Genomic DNA, 14,854 nt, shown 5'->3' with positions numbered 1-14,854 from the left:
CAGTCAGTGGCCTGGCGCTGGGGCTGGTGGCTCTTCTACAGTAACTCTTGTACCTGAACACTGAATTTCTAGAAACACAGGTCCCAGTGGAAAGTTAGAAGCTCAGGAATCCCAGTTGGGGTCAGCATTTCTGCTCAGCAGGTTCAGCTGCGCCTGGGACATATCAGCATTCCAGTTGAAATCCCGGCTGCCCCACTTCCAATCCAGCTCCTGGCTAATGAGCCTGGGAAGGCAGCGCAAGATGGCCTGGGTACTCGGGCCCCCACCACCCAGGTGGGAGACAAGGATGGAGTTCCAGACTCCTGGCTTTGGCCTGGATAGCTCTCGTGGTTGTGGTCATCTGGGGAGTGAACCAGCAGGTGGAAGCTCGCTCGCTCTCTTTCTCTCTTTCTCTTTCTCTTTCTCTTTCTCTTTCTCTTTCTCTTTCTCTTTCTCTTTCTCTTTCTCTTTCTCTTTCTCTTTCTCTTTCTCTTTCTCTCTCTCTCTCTCTTTCTCTTTCTCTCTCTCTCTCTCTTTCTGTGTGTGTGTCTCCCTTTATCTCAGTTGCTCTAACTTTCAAATAAATAAATAAACAAATCATTAAAAAGAGAGAAAAAGAATAGAATCCCAGTGAAACCCAGGAGACCCAACCTGTTCGAGAAGGGGAGAGAGGATAAACACACAGCAGAGAACGGCCCTGCTCAGTGGTGTCTGTGTTCAGGGCCTCTTGTTCATCTCTCTGTTTCTGGTTTCACCCCTTTTACTTACGGGACAGAGAAGAATGACAAGGTGGGTACTGGGGGCTTGGCGCCACAGTTCCTCCACACAGATGTCGGGTCCAGAGACACAATGTTTCTGTACTTGACCGTGGCCAGGAGCGACTTGGGTTAAGTATGGTAAAGCAGAGATAAGGAGAGCTCAAGGAGATGGTGGTTACCACCTAGAATTTCCTTCAGCCTATACTTGGGTGTTACCATGCCAGGGCATGTCCTCACTGGCCCTCACTGAAGGCCCCCAGACGTGAGGCTGAGACACCCACCCAAAGCCATCCCTTGCAGGGCACGATTTGGGAGTACAGAGAAAGAGCATGGACAAGGACAATGCAGGTTCTCTCTCCAGCTCACAGCAAAAACAGCCAAGTTCCAGAGGCTCTGCTCCAGGCGAGGCTGGGCCTCTGGGGCCTTTGAGAGAGGGTGGCTTCCCCCAAACCACCCAGGAACAGGCTGATTGATTGAGATGAATTCATTTTTCCTCCTGAACTCAGAGACGAGGGCTTACAAATTGAATGAAATTGATGCAATGTCTGCAAGTGAAGTTATTCAATTTTCAACGCCCTCATTCTGAGCCTTTAACATGCTCCTCACTGTTTTAGGACAAATAATATTTGTTTTCTCCCTGCACAAATATAAAAATGTTTCCGGCACTTGGAAAGCTCCTCTTCGGGGTATTTGCACTGAATTCCATTCTGTAAACGTTTGTGGAGGCATAATTGGGCCGGATACCCAGCAGGTGGCTGACGCTCCTTGCTTGCTGTGTGCCTTGCATTTTTACATGTGTGACCTCACTCAGTGCCCGCAAGAACCCTCTGAAGGGGATGTTGCACCTGCTCCCCAGACGGGGAAGCTGAGACCCGGAGCAGCGCAATGGCTTGCCCAAGGACACAGAGGCAGTCAACGGTGAGTCCGCTTCCAAACTCATGCTGTTCGTAAGGCTCCTCACAACACAAGCCCGTGCGAGGTCATCCGAGTTTGCTGGCCGTCTCCCACTCAGGCTCCTGCAGAGACCACTGCTGACTGGAGAATCTCTGCCACCCAAGACAAGGCTCCCTTCTGCAGGTTCTCGCTCCAGTTCACAGCAAAAACAGCAGGCTGGCGCCGCAGCTCAATAGGCTAATCCTCCGCCTACGGCGCCGGCACACCGGGTTCTAGTCCCGGTCGGGGCGCCGGATTCTGTCCCGGTTGCCCCTCTTCCAGCCAGCTCTCTGCTGTGGCCCGGGAGTGCAGTGGAGGATGGCCCAAGTGCTTGGGCCCTGTACCTGCATGGGAGACCAGGAGAAGCACCTGGCTCCTGGCTTCAGATCAGCGCAGTGTGCTGGTCGCAGCAGCCATTGGAGGGTGAACCAACGGCAAAGGAAGACCTTTTTCTCTCTCTCTCTCTCTCTCTCACTGTCTACTCTGCCTGTAAAAAAAAAAAAAAAAAAAACAGCCAAGTGTTCATGCTCCATCTTTCTCCATCCTTGCTTTTGACCTGCCCTGGGAATGCTAAGCCCAAGACATCCTCCCAAGTCACATCCCTCACCCACAGGCTGGCACATGGTTGCACGGGACCTGGACATCAACAACTGTCGTGAGGAGCTAGCTCTCCTCCTCACAGTACGTACCACATGGCTGCGTCCAGGTGCACCCACTTCTCGTGGTCTAGCCCCTCCAAAACAGCATGAAATCCCATGGCCATTGGGGTGGTCTGGGGACTTTAATGGTGAAGAGGGGACTGACATCTTCCCTGCTGTCATGGGGTTCAATGAGCTGCAGGGACAGGGGTTGCTATAAAGCAAGGCCCCCCTCTGGTTCTGTCTCTTCCAAGCACACCTGCTCACCCTTCCCAGGAGCCATGGCGGGTTCTTGGCTTTCCCCGCCTCCAGAACCACAAGCCCAAATAAACTGTTCTCATTTATAAACGACCCAGTCTCAAGTATTCTGTAGAACAGCAGAAGGGCTGGTGCCGCGGCTCAATAGGCTAATCCTCCGCCTATGGCACCGGCACCCCGGGTTCTGGTCCCGGTTGGGGCACCGGATTCTGTCCCGGTTGCTCCTCTTCCAGGCCAGCTCTCTGCTGTGGCCTGGGAGTGCAGTGGAGGATGGCCCAGGTCCTTCGGCCCTGCACCCTCATGGGAGATCAGGAGAAGCACCTGGCTCCTGGCTTCTGATCATCGCAGTACGCCAGCCGCAGCAGCCATTGGGGGGTGAACCAACGGCAAAGGAAGACCTTTCTCTCTCTCTCACTATCCACTCTGCCTGTCAAAAAAAAAAAAAAAAAAAAAAAAAAAGCAGAAGATGGGCTATGCCACCAGGACAGCCCTGACGGGGCAGCAGGTGCAGCCGTGCCCGCAGCTCTGGAAAGCTCTGTGCTTGCCACAGCCTCAGGCAGCCGGTAAGCGATGGTGGCCCAGTGGAGCAAAGTGGGAGCTGGACTCAGAGAGAGGAAAGTCACAGGGCATGACGGGCGGAGCTCTCTGACGCCCTGCCCAGGGCTCATCCCTCTGCCCCGCACAGAGACCCACGTACCCTGTGCCCTGCTTTGCAGGTGGTTTGTTTGGAGTTAATAGGCGGGAGCGCATGATTGATTAGCGATGTCTGCCACGAGCGGAGGCCAGAGTGACACCAGAGGTGAAATATATTTATGGGCCCCTCTGCAAACCCTACCCGATATGCCTTTTTTCTCTTCAAAACAAAACCGCTCAATAAAATCTTCTGATCTAATGGCCAGAACTTGGGAAATTTCACCTTAATGCTACCTGGGAAGGCAGACTTTGGTAAACAATTGAACATTGCAGTAGAGATTGCAAGGGGAGTGTTTAATTTGCTCAAGAGACCCACTGTCCTCAAGGACTCCACTCCATTAGCTTTTGTCCAACTAATGACAAGTGAGTTTTCTATATTCATTAAAGCAGGCTTGGGATTTGCCTTGCGGGGCAGCCAACTGGAGAGGAAATAGCGCTGGACTCGGGAGGAATGTTCTCGATTACTCGCTTACGTTTTGGAAAAAAATAAAAAAGAGTAAAATGGTGTTTTCTAAAATCCTTGTAAGTCAGACTTTTCTCTGCTACTGGCAGGCGTGCCTTGCAGGGGAAGCCAGGGGTCCTGCCCGAAAGGCGGTCTCCAGGTCGAGACCACCCAGCCCGGCTCAGCTCAGGGACCTCCCCAGCTACTTCCTGTGTCTTCCCACGTGGCTGTGCCCACACAGACAGAGACTCGAGGGGCTAAGCCTTGGCCAAGAGCGCACAGACTAATGGGAAAGTCGAGGCAACACCCTTACACTGCAGGGGGCAGCCATGAGGAGCCAGCGCGCCCGCTGGTCGCTGTCACTTGACACCCAGGGTCCTCACGCTCCTCCCCAGGCTCATAGAGCCCACCCAATCCCAGCACAGCATTCACGGAGATCCTGGGAGCTGCCACAAGAAGGCCAGAGGTGCCACCCTGCTGCCTGCACTACTCCCCTCACCTGGCTCCTGCCTCCCCAGGACTGACGGCGTCCGGGCCGCTCCTGGGCCCTCCTGCTCAGGGAAACTCCCCTGAGGGCTGTGCAGCAGCGTCGGGGGGTTTTCTGAGCTGCTGTGGGCCAGAGTAGCCTCTTGGAGGAAGCACTCTGCATCGTTGGGGTTCAGCCTGGAGACAGATGGCTCACTCTGGGTGACGGAGAGAGCTGAGCCATGACCGCCTGGGACCGTGTGACCCTGGCTCAGATGGGGCACACCTGGCATGCAGGAAGCCTTTACCTGGGGACCTCAGTGAAGGGACTTGTGGAAGTCCCGGGAGCAACATCTGGAGGGGACACCTCCACAGAGAGACACAGTGCGCCCAGCCAGCAGCGGGGACCGAGGGAATCCCCAGCCCAGCACTGGGTCCTGGCGTTTGCTGCCATCTGCCGGAATGCCATGATAAGCCTCTGGTCCTTGCTGCCAGCAGCACGGGAGTGGCCGGCAGTTGCCGTGTGTGCCCCTTCGTGGCAGTGCGCTCTGGTCAGAACAGACCGCGGCCTCGCTCTTGCCCCAGACACCCTCAGCAGACGCTCTCACTCTCCTCCCCCGTCTCCGACTCCAGGCTGGGGAGTCCAGCAGACACCACCTCCCCCACCAGGCCTGCCTGAGTCCCGGGAGCAGGAGCCACAGCCGCTTCTGCAGGGGTCTGCAGGGGTCCCCCCGTACTCTCCCTCCACCAGTCTGCTGAGCTGGCTCCCGAGGGGCCTGTCTGCTCCATGCCTGTCTCTCTCTGTTCCATGTCTGTTGGTCACACGTGCACACACACACAAACACAGATGCATGCAAACACACAGAGACACACACATAGAGATACATACACATAGACCCAGAGATATGTAGACACACAGACACACACAGATATACACACAACCACAGAGACACACACAGAAATATACACACACAGACACATACACACAGACACACAGGTGTGTGCAAGCACACACAGAGAGACACACAGATACACACACAGACATACAGATACATACACACAAAGACACACAGAGACACACAGACACATACACACAGATACGCACACACAGACACACAGATACATACACACAGAGATGCAGACACACACAGATACACACAATCGCAGAGACACACAGAAACACACATGCAGACACATGTAAGCACACACAAACACACACATAGATACACAGAGACACACACACACAGATACAGACACACACAGGCACACACACACCTGGCTCCTCTCTGGGAGTAGAGAGTGGGGCTTGTCCGTTCCTGAGTTGGCCCTGTTCCTTGAACAGCCGGGACTCGGGCCCTGAGGATAGCACCAAGAGGCCACCGGCTGTCACGGGTTTCTGTCTGGGCTTCCCCAGCCTGGGCCCTGGCTTTGAGCAAGTCACTGCACCTTCCTGAGCCTTGGGGTCCCCGTCCTTAACAGCAAACAACAGAGACAGCAGCGGGGTCCCAGCTAACACTGCGTGGGGCTCACTGGGCACAAGGTGCTGTTCTAAGTGCTTAAGGGACATGAATTCATGCAACCTCCCCGAAACGCAGCCGCCTTGTCCTGTGCCGCACGGGGAGTTAGATGCAGGCACGCAACTTGCTTCGCCCAGCGGGACGTGAGCAGCAGCTCAGAGGAAGCCCAAGTCTGGGCAGGGTCCCGTCCCTCTCGGTCTCTCCCTCTGTTCCTGCGACCAGCAGTGTTCACGTAACGGTTGTTCTGTTTGTCTGGACCCCAGGCCGACAATGACAGTGCCTTTGGCTGATCCAGGAGGCTCACGCAAAGTGATCGAGGCCACGTGGGCCACGGAGACACGGAGAGAGGAGCTCATTACCTCGGGTCCTGACAGGGACCCAGGACCCACGGCCGTCCCTGGTTCATCTGAGGAAAGTGGGTAGGGCTGAGCAGCGCACAGGCTGGCCCACGGAGAGCGGAGCGCATAACATGCAGTAAAGGTCAGCTGGGTGCATCTCCACGTCTCAGGGAGCCGCACACATGGACGGGACCCTGGGCCAGCAAGGCAGGCCGAGGTGTTCACAGCTTTGCCCATTTCTGCGGCCGCACCCCGGCCCAGAGCTCGGGAAGCCACCACCCTCAGCCAGCACCAGCCCTTCCCTTGGTTCTCCCCGTCTGCCTGGCCATCGACCTTGACTCTCTAGCAATTGCTCCAGCGTCCATGGGAGCTGGCAGCCATGGATTTTCTTTCCGTCTGGGTTAAGTTTCTGGCTATCAGTGGCTGCGCGTCTGTCACCTCCAGCTCACCTGCCTCTGCCAGAGGCTGGGAGAGCGGGGAGGCGAGGAGGGCGGTGACAGCTCCGGAGGGCAGGGACCCCTGGGCGCCTTCCCAGACCCACATTCTCTGGCCAGGCTCTGCATCCTGTCCTCAGCACTCTTGATGACAGAGGGTGACAAGACAGCAATCCATTTGTCACACGCTCCCCGGGTTGCAATGCAACATCTCCCTTTGCTTTCTGTACTCAGCCCTCGCTGGCCACTGGGCACCAGGGCACCTGAGACTTCTGCCCCTCCCAACTCGCACAGCTCACAACGACCCGAGCTGCGGCGGTCGCCGGCCTGCTGGCTGTTTGTGCCAGGCCTGTGCTAAGCACTCCACACACCACCCCACTGTGTTCTCCTGACCGAACGGCACACAAAACCCAAGCTAGGGCTGCTCATTGTCACTTTACAGATGAGGAAACCGAGGCACAGAGAGGTCGTAAGAGACGGAGCCAAGTTCAAATCCAGGTCCGTCTGACCCCAGAACCCAGGTGCCCTAAATAGCAGGTGATGTAAAGGAGGTGGCGAGAAGGGAGGGGGCATCTCATCTACTCCTCACCACAGGCACAGATGCCTGGCAGCGGCTGGAGCTCAGTGTAAGAGTTACACAGTTACACCTCCAGCCAGGGGAGGAGCAGGACCACCCCTAAACATGCACATGCCAAGCCCTCCTCTTCACCGGAAGTCTCCAGTCAGGAGTAGCAACAGGCTCGTGAGGCAGCCGGGCATCAAGGGCCAACAGCACGCTCAGTGTGGACACAGAGTTCCGGGAAGCACAAGTAACCAACTCTGGAGTCATCACGGAAGGCTTCCCAGCAGAGGTGGCATTTGAGTACAAAGAGGAGAGAACCATAGCAAGGCCACATGCTTTCCTACTGGGGTCTGACGTCTCGGATCAAGGCAGCCAGAGGCTGGCATTGCCTGTGCTCCTCAAGGGCTGGTACTCTGAGAGACCCCTCCCCGAATGTCCCCCTGCCTTCATTCCCTATGCTCAGACCACCCCAGTGGCAAGGAGGCGGGGCCTGGTCTCATTCCCCGCACACTGGCAGGTGGCCAGGCCTGGGGTGCTGGGGCTGGTGGCCCACAGGACCGCAGGGGACACGCCTGTAGGGATCTGGACTCATTCTCCAGCCACGTGGAATGTCCCCACTGCACCCAGACCTGTGTGCTCGCTGCTGTAATTCCAGCTTCATTTACTCTCTACCCACTTGTCCCCGTCTGGCAGGAAAATGGCCAAGAGTAGGAAGGGAGTAAAGCAATAGGCCCGCTGTAGTCCGGAGCAGTCATTCAATGCTGCCTGCGACCATCAGGCAGCTCGGTGGGGGTGGGCAGAGGGCACAGATACCCAGCGCCTCCGCGTGGCAGCAGGAGACAGGAAGGGCAGACTGGAGACGGGCTGCCACATAGGGCCGAGGGCCTGAGAAGCAACGGGCCTGCAAATGGATGCGCCCAGAGCGCTCCGCGGGTCCTGCAGCAGCGCGCGGAGCCCACCCGGCTCCTCTGCCCACTGGACTGAATTCATGCAGGGCCCGCGTGCACCCTGCACTCCCACTTCGATTACGCACAGACCTAGTTTTTGCAGAACTCATTAACTAGCAGGTCCGCAGGGACCGGGCTTCCAAGCCTTGCCGGACAGGTCCCAGGAGCGGGCCTGACTGCTGAGGAATCCGGGCAGGGGGAGTGCGGGCAGGGCCTCGGCGGGCAGCGCTCACCACTCTGGATGTCGGGGTGGGGTGGGGGGACGGGAGGAGCCGGAACAGCCTGCAGCTGCGCACCAGCGCACCGGGGCCTCAGCGTGGGAGCGTGGGGTGACTCCAGCCCCGAGAATTTCCCCAGGGAGGCACCGACCCCTACAGGGGAAACGCCACCCACAGCCACCTGACCTGGCAAGTCCGGCCCGAGCTCCATTTCCAAATAGCCCAGCTATTTCCAGCACAGCCCAGCTGCCTGGACCAATCTTGGCCCTGGCTCCTGCTTCTCCCTTCACCGCGGGCAGCTGGGCGTCCACGCATTTGCAGCTCCCAGCTGAGCCGTAAGCTCCTGGGGCAGGCTCCTTGGACGCTTTGTCCCCCCAGTCTCAGCACACAGCAATGCTCCTGGGCTCCTGGTGGAGCGCCAGAGTGAATAAACGAATGAAAGGAAGCCGCTGAGCTTAAACATAAAGGTTGGAAGAATACTGCCGCACGCTCGGAGGCGGAAGGAACCAGCGGGCTGCTGCTATAGACAGGCATTCTAGGTGGGGCTCTAGACCCCAGTGGAAGAGCAGTTGGCTGGACTCAATGGTCCCTTCTGTAAAATGGGGTGATGAAACAGTACCTGCCTCATCGGGTTCCTCGCGACGCGCTTAGAGTCGTGCTTAGCAGAAGGGGACGAGCCAGTGCCCGGTCTCTCAGACCCTCTCACAGGCTGCGGCTGGCCTCTTCCACCTGCCAAACCAAGCTGCAGGGGGTTGACGGCGACCCCTATTGGCCAAGACATGCAACTGCCTGGCCATTGTCAACTCTCCCCCCACTATCTGAACTTGCTGCTTTGTCTTCACTGTCCTGTCCTCCCCCGACCCTACCCCATTCAATGTTTCTACAGCTGGCTGTGTCTCAATTGGGGTGCTCAGAACCTAGAGATCTGGGAGAGCCCGTGATGACAGCTGAGGACTTGGTCTGGGGAGTGGAGGGAGTGGAGGGAGTGAGGGAGTGAAGGGAGCTGCCTCCATCATTCCTTCTTCTAACTGTGCCACAAAACTTTCTTTTAAAATGGCCTGATGAGGGGGCTGGCGCTGTGGCGCAGTGAGTTAAAGCCCTGGCCTGAAGCACCGGTTCTAGCCCCGGCTCCTCCTCTTCCGATCCAGCTCTCTGCTATGGCCTGGGAAAGCAGTAGCAGATGGCCCAGGTCCTTGGGCCCCTGCACCGATGTGGGAGACCAGGAAGAAGCTCCTGGCTCCTGGCTTCCAATCAGCCCAGCTCCACCGGTTGTGGCCATTTGGGGAGTGAACCAGCAGATGAAGACCTCTCTCTCTCTCTCTCTCTCTCTCTCTCTAACTCTACCTCACAAATAAATAAATAAATGCATTTTTTTAAATGGGCTGATGAGGTCTAGAGAGAAAAGGCGGCAGGTAGGCTGTGTAGGGTCGCCCTTGCTCAGTAATTCATGGTGTGTTTACCGCAATCCCACTGACGGCGGCAGGAATAGACGCAGACCCACAGGCCTGTCCTCTGTGGAGCGGGTGTGGGTGCCCACAGCCTATGCAGGAGATGGAAGCGCTTCCTGCTGGAGGGGCTCATCACTTCCCCACCATCTCTTCTTGGAAAAACAGCTTGGAAGGGCACAGCCCTACGATGCCTAAGGGCCTGAGTCGGGCCCTGCTGTAGCTGATTGGGCCAGCGGCAGATGGCTCACCGAAGCTGACCCCATCTGAGTCTCTCCCTGACGAATTTGGAATCGAACTCTCTGACACTGGCCAACAGCCGCAGGGACTGGGGTAGGAAGGCCTTGGAAGCTGGTGAGCGGAGGTCACCTTCCTGGAGGCACTGACGGGCCATGTGCGAGCCTCTGAGTGAGTGCGAGAGGCAGCCTGGGAGCAAGCAGGAGGAACTGGTGCGCAAAAGGAAGAAGCCAGCCCTCCACAGGGCACGCGACAAAGTGCCCCAAGGAGCTGTCTCAGGTCTTTCCCGTGCCTGTAATCGGACACCTGGCAGTCCCCAGCGTCTGCCTCGGTCCCTTTTGCTTCTTTTTAAGATTTTTAAAATTAATTTTGAAAGTCAGAGTTTCAGAGAGAAAAGGAGGGGATATCTTTCATCCACTGGTTCACTCCCCAGATGGCTGCAATGACCAGGGCTGGGCCAGGTGGAAGCCAGGAGCAGAAGCCTCATCCGGGTCTCCCACATGGATGGCAGGAACCCAAACACTTGGGTCATCCTCCGCTGCTTTTCCCAACTGTTAGCAGGGAGCTAGATTGGAAGTGGAACAGCTGGGACACAAACCAGCACCCATGTGGGTGGCCAGTGCAGCAGGAGGCAGCTTTGCCCACTATGCCACAGTGCCAGTAAGGGACTTGTGGCACCTTTCCCTCCTCCCTCCCCCACCCCATTTCCTCCCTTTTGTGGAGATCCTTGGTGCCTAACCAGGCCCTTTTCAACTCCTTGCAATGCAAATGGCAAAGCAGAAAAGCTGTGCAGGGCAGCTATGAAACAGGTAAGGGGAAAGTTCCCTGAGACTTCAAAGAGCCTTCAACCACCCTCCCACCCCCACCCCCCAGAAGTGGCAAATTCCCTCCTTAACCGGATAAAAACCTGAGTTCTAAATGCACCCGGCACACAGTCTCTTCGCAAGAACAGACTGTCGCAAACCTCTTTGCTTCCAATAAAACACCTGTCTCTGATGAGGTCGGTCTCCGTCTCCTTTCTCCATCTCTACTTTCTGGGGGTACAAAAGGCGAGAACCCCGAACTAGTCCATACCTAACAGCCAACTTCCTCCCTTTTCCTTAACCTGTGATCACAGTGGATTTCTGTGCCTTGCCTCAAAATGATGCCTGGCCTGGCTCTGGGGATTTCAGAGCAGAGCTATGACAAAGCCCCCGTCCTGCAGGTCTTTGCCCTTCCTTCTGTCCCCAGGGGGCTTTGGTAAACCCTGTGTGATGGCCGGAGGGCCCGAGGAAGGCAGCAGCGGTGAGGGAGGTGCCTCCCCAGACGTCTCCAGGGTGCCAAGCCCCAGGAAGGACAGTGTGCTGCCTGTTGGCTTCTCTTCCCAACCCCAGCCAGGCTGCAGGGCTTTGCTCAGACCACTGCTTCCTTAACGCTCTCTCAGGCCTGCACGCCCCCGCCTCAGGCGGGCTTGCCCTCCCCCAGCCCTCTGGGAGCAGTCTCTGCACCTCTGCTAGGGCAGCCCTCCCTTCTACCCTGCATCTCATGAGTGTGAGATCCCGGACGGCAGAAGCTGACTCCTGCTCACGTAACTCACCCACCTGGCGGTCCGCACCAGCAGGTGCTAGCTAGTTGGGTGACCTGATAAATATTCAGACTTTGTGTTTGGCCTTCAGCATGTCTAGCCTACCCTCGGGCACTCGTCCTAAAGCAGTAGCCACTGGAGCAGGTGTATGGTACAGCAGTTAAGTCACCGCTTGGGGCGCCCACATCCCATACCTGAGTGCCTGGCTCCAGTCCCTGCTACTCCAGTTCTGATCCGGCTTCCTGCTAATGCACATACTGGGAGGCAGTAAATGATGGCTCAAGTACTCGGGTCCCTGCCATCCATGCGGGAGACCCTGATGGAGTTCCAGGCTCCTGGCTTTGGCCCCACCCAGCCCTGGCTGTCGCAAACATTTGGAGAGTGAGCTGGCAGATGAAAGATCTCTCCATGTCTCTCTTTGTACCCCTCTGTGTTTCAAATAAAATGAAAATTAAAAAATTAAAATTAATAACACAGAAAGTTATAGAATCAAAATCCAGGCCTCTGGAATGCTCCAAGTGGGGCAGGTGCTATTTCTTCATTCTACAAATGAGGGCACGGAGGCTGAGAGAAGTCACTGACTTCTGGCCTTCCCAGAACAAGCCGGCTCACTTCTCCAGGAGACCGGCTCCCATCATCTCTCTGGAAATAGATCTTGACTCTTGGCAACGCTATTCCATGCAGGGAGGGCCAAGTGGAGCATCCCAGCTACAGAAGCAAGAAGCCCCTGGGCCCCAGGCAGTGGGTTTCCCAGCAGACTGCCTGAGTGAGGACTTGGGCCGGGGCTCCTGGTTCCCCCGCTGCTCCCTGAGGTGACTGACAGGGCATGATTGTCCATGGTAAGGCCTTTACCATGAGAGACACAGGCTTTCGTCCACGTGCAAATTCTCACGGTGTGGATGGCTGAAGGGAGATTCGACACAGCCTGTAGGAAGGGGGGTGTCCATCAGTCCTTCCAATGCAGAGCACCGCACACGGTGACCGGACATTATGAAGCAGTGATCAGACTGACTTCCCGTGCCCACGGCTAGGGTGCACACAAGCTGAACTCCAGGGCCCCTAAAACAAACACTGGGTAAATTTTGGTTCCCTGTTCTCGATCAGGGATGGTAAATATGTTTCCTGTCTTGCCAGTGGCCATCGTTCCGTGGCGATGGATGGAGATGGTGTTGAGAAGGATTCTGAAGTCTGGAGCAAGGTGCTGATGGGGGCCTTGGATGTCACACAGTCAACACTGGGATGTTGAGAAAGGTCACCCCAGGCAAAGGGGCCAGGACACCACAGGCTCGGCCATGTGGCCCGTCCACGGGGACACCCACACCATGCACCCCAGGAACACTTGGTTCCTGATCCCAAAGCAGGCCGTGAGCCAGGACGTTGCACAGCAGCCCGGTGAGCAGCTGCCAAGCGTCACGGAGAGCACGCTTGGAGGGCGTGGAGGGCAGAGGCCCTGTCAGCTACGACGGCGAGGAACCCCAAGGAGAGCCGGCTGCGGCGCAATCCTGCAAGGTCACCGCGACCCCGCCTTCTGCCTGTGGCTCCCACTTCTCACCCAGGAGGGACGAGCCCGTGCCTGCTTCATCAAGAAACTCAGCGTTCATTAAGGCTGAGATTCCCAGCCCGGCAGGCAGTGCCAATGTGGTGGTCCCTTAAGCCCCTCGCACATCTGCCGGTCCATGTTGGAGACTCTCTGGGTCCCCAGAGCAAAGGAAGGCGAGGGACACGGCCCTGCGGCCCAGTCCCCGGAAGACCCCAGCCGCAGGGGTCCAGCCAGCCTCCGGTCTGCAGCCCGCTGCCCTTCTCCCCTTCTCCCCCAACTCCCCCCACCCCACCCCGGCAGGCGCTCTACCCCAGCACTTGAATAAAATAAGAACTGACAGTGTGGAGCCATGTTCGGCGCCGAGCTACAAAGGAGTCACGTAATTATCTGTGTCAGGATTCATCTTGTCAATGCCCCTCTCCTCTTCAGGGTGCGTGCTGCTAATCTCCTCCAGAAGTTTGAGGAGACAGAGAATAAAATGAGGAAGTTCCAGGAAAATCTCCCTGGGAGATGTGGCACAAGAGGGGTAGACACAGAGCGGTGAAGACAGGAACACCCAGGCAGGACCAAGAAAGTTCCAGAAATCACAGCAGGAAAGGGATCCTGGAAGCAACTCGTGTAGCACCTGTCTCAGCAGCAAAGGCCAAGTCTGAGCTCCCCAGTTCAAGGACGGGGCCATCAGCCCTCGGCGGGTGGGGGCTGAGGGCTGTCCCATAATCCTCCTGAGCATGCCCACTGGGGCTCAGTCCTTGCCTGGACAAGTCCAGGAGAGGGGGACCCTGTGTCTGAGACAGAGGTTACCCCAGCCACCCCCATATCCTGCGCGCCAGAGTCTGGATGCCGCTGGAGCTGCCTGCCAGCCACCCCAGCACCCCATCTGCTCCCTACTCCTGCACACCAAGGCTTCCCCGCCTCGGGGAGTCACAGCTCGGCCCTCGGCACTGTTCCTGCGGAAATCCTCAATCATCCCTGCCCCTCCCACTTCTCCGGAGCCCCAGGTCAACTCTGCCAGCAAACCCCAGCAGTCCTGCCTTCCAGACACATCCCCGCAATCCGAAGGCTGCTCACCCCCTGGTGCTGCCACGCTGGTCCGCGCGGTTGCCACCTCCGCCCGGGCCGTGAGCGCTTGGTTCATGCCCATCTCCTTGCTTCCCCCAGTGGCTCCACAGCGCCTCCTTCCCAGAGCATGCCGAGGGAGCCTCTGAAAGTGTTAAGGGCAGCTTTGTCACTTCTCAAACCCCTCCGGGGTCGTCCTGGATCACGCTGAGTCACAATGGTCCCCTCACCTTACCAGGCTCTGGGGTGCCCTGATGGACACGCCCCTCCCCTTCAAGAATAAAGGGTGCGTCCCCCAACCCCGGTGTGAGCACGGCACCAGCCCCCAGCCCCTCAGGGACTGTCCCCTCACCTAAAGTCACGCCCCCTTCCCTGGGCAGCCTGCACCCAATGCCTGATCAATCAACACAGAGGGGCAAGGCCCCGCCCCTGCCCTCAGCACAGAACACTTGTAAAGAGCGGGTCCGTCAGCGCCCCCTGCAGGGCAGGCCGTGGCCTCCATTGTGACTGCATCACTTCCCAGCTCTCGCGGGGGAGTCCTGCTTCTGGCAACCCCCCCTCCTCTTTTTCTCTCCCTCCCCCTTGCCTTCCTTCCCCTCCATCCATCCATTGGTCCCCTTCCCCTTCCCTTCCCTACCCTCTTCCCTGTCGCATTTCTCTCCTTAGCCCTTCCTAGCGCCTAGCACACCATGCACTGCTGGGTTCACTGTCTCCCTCAGCTGGAGAGTACACGCTATCAGAGCAGAGGTCTTTGTCTGCTCTCTTCAATGTGGCATCCCCAGAAGTGCCTGGAATAGTGCTTTGCACGCAGCAGGCACATCTCAATACAT

The 14,854-nt window shown here is 57.4% G+C and overlaps 1 long non-coding RNA gene across 1 annotated transcript; it reads right to left on the bottom strand.

The window, feature by feature from the left end:
• Positions 1–493: 493 nt before the first annotated feature.
• LOC127490627 (uncharacterized) lies at positions 494–14,484 on the bottom strand. Its single transcript, XR_011385258.1, has 3 exons — positions 14,377–14,484; positions 14,037–14,169; positions 494–12,487 (listed from the first exon to the last, which is right to left on the bottom strand). It is a non-coding gene; the product is annotated as an uncharacterized lncRNA (long non-coding RNA).
• Between the last annotated feature and the right edge of the window lie 370 nt (positions 14,485–14,854).

This window comes from Oryctolagus cuniculus, chromosome 1 (genome assembly GCF_964237555.1).
Source record: "Oryctolagus cuniculus chromosome 1, mOryCun1.1, whole genome shotgun sequence".
Classification (NCBI taxonomy): Eukaryota; Metazoa; Chordata; class Mammalia; order Lagomorpha; family Leporidae; genus Oryctolagus; species Oryctolagus cuniculus.
The sequence above is the reverse complement of the archived record's forward strand: the minus strand, read 5'-3'. Positions and strand labels throughout refer to the sequence as shown.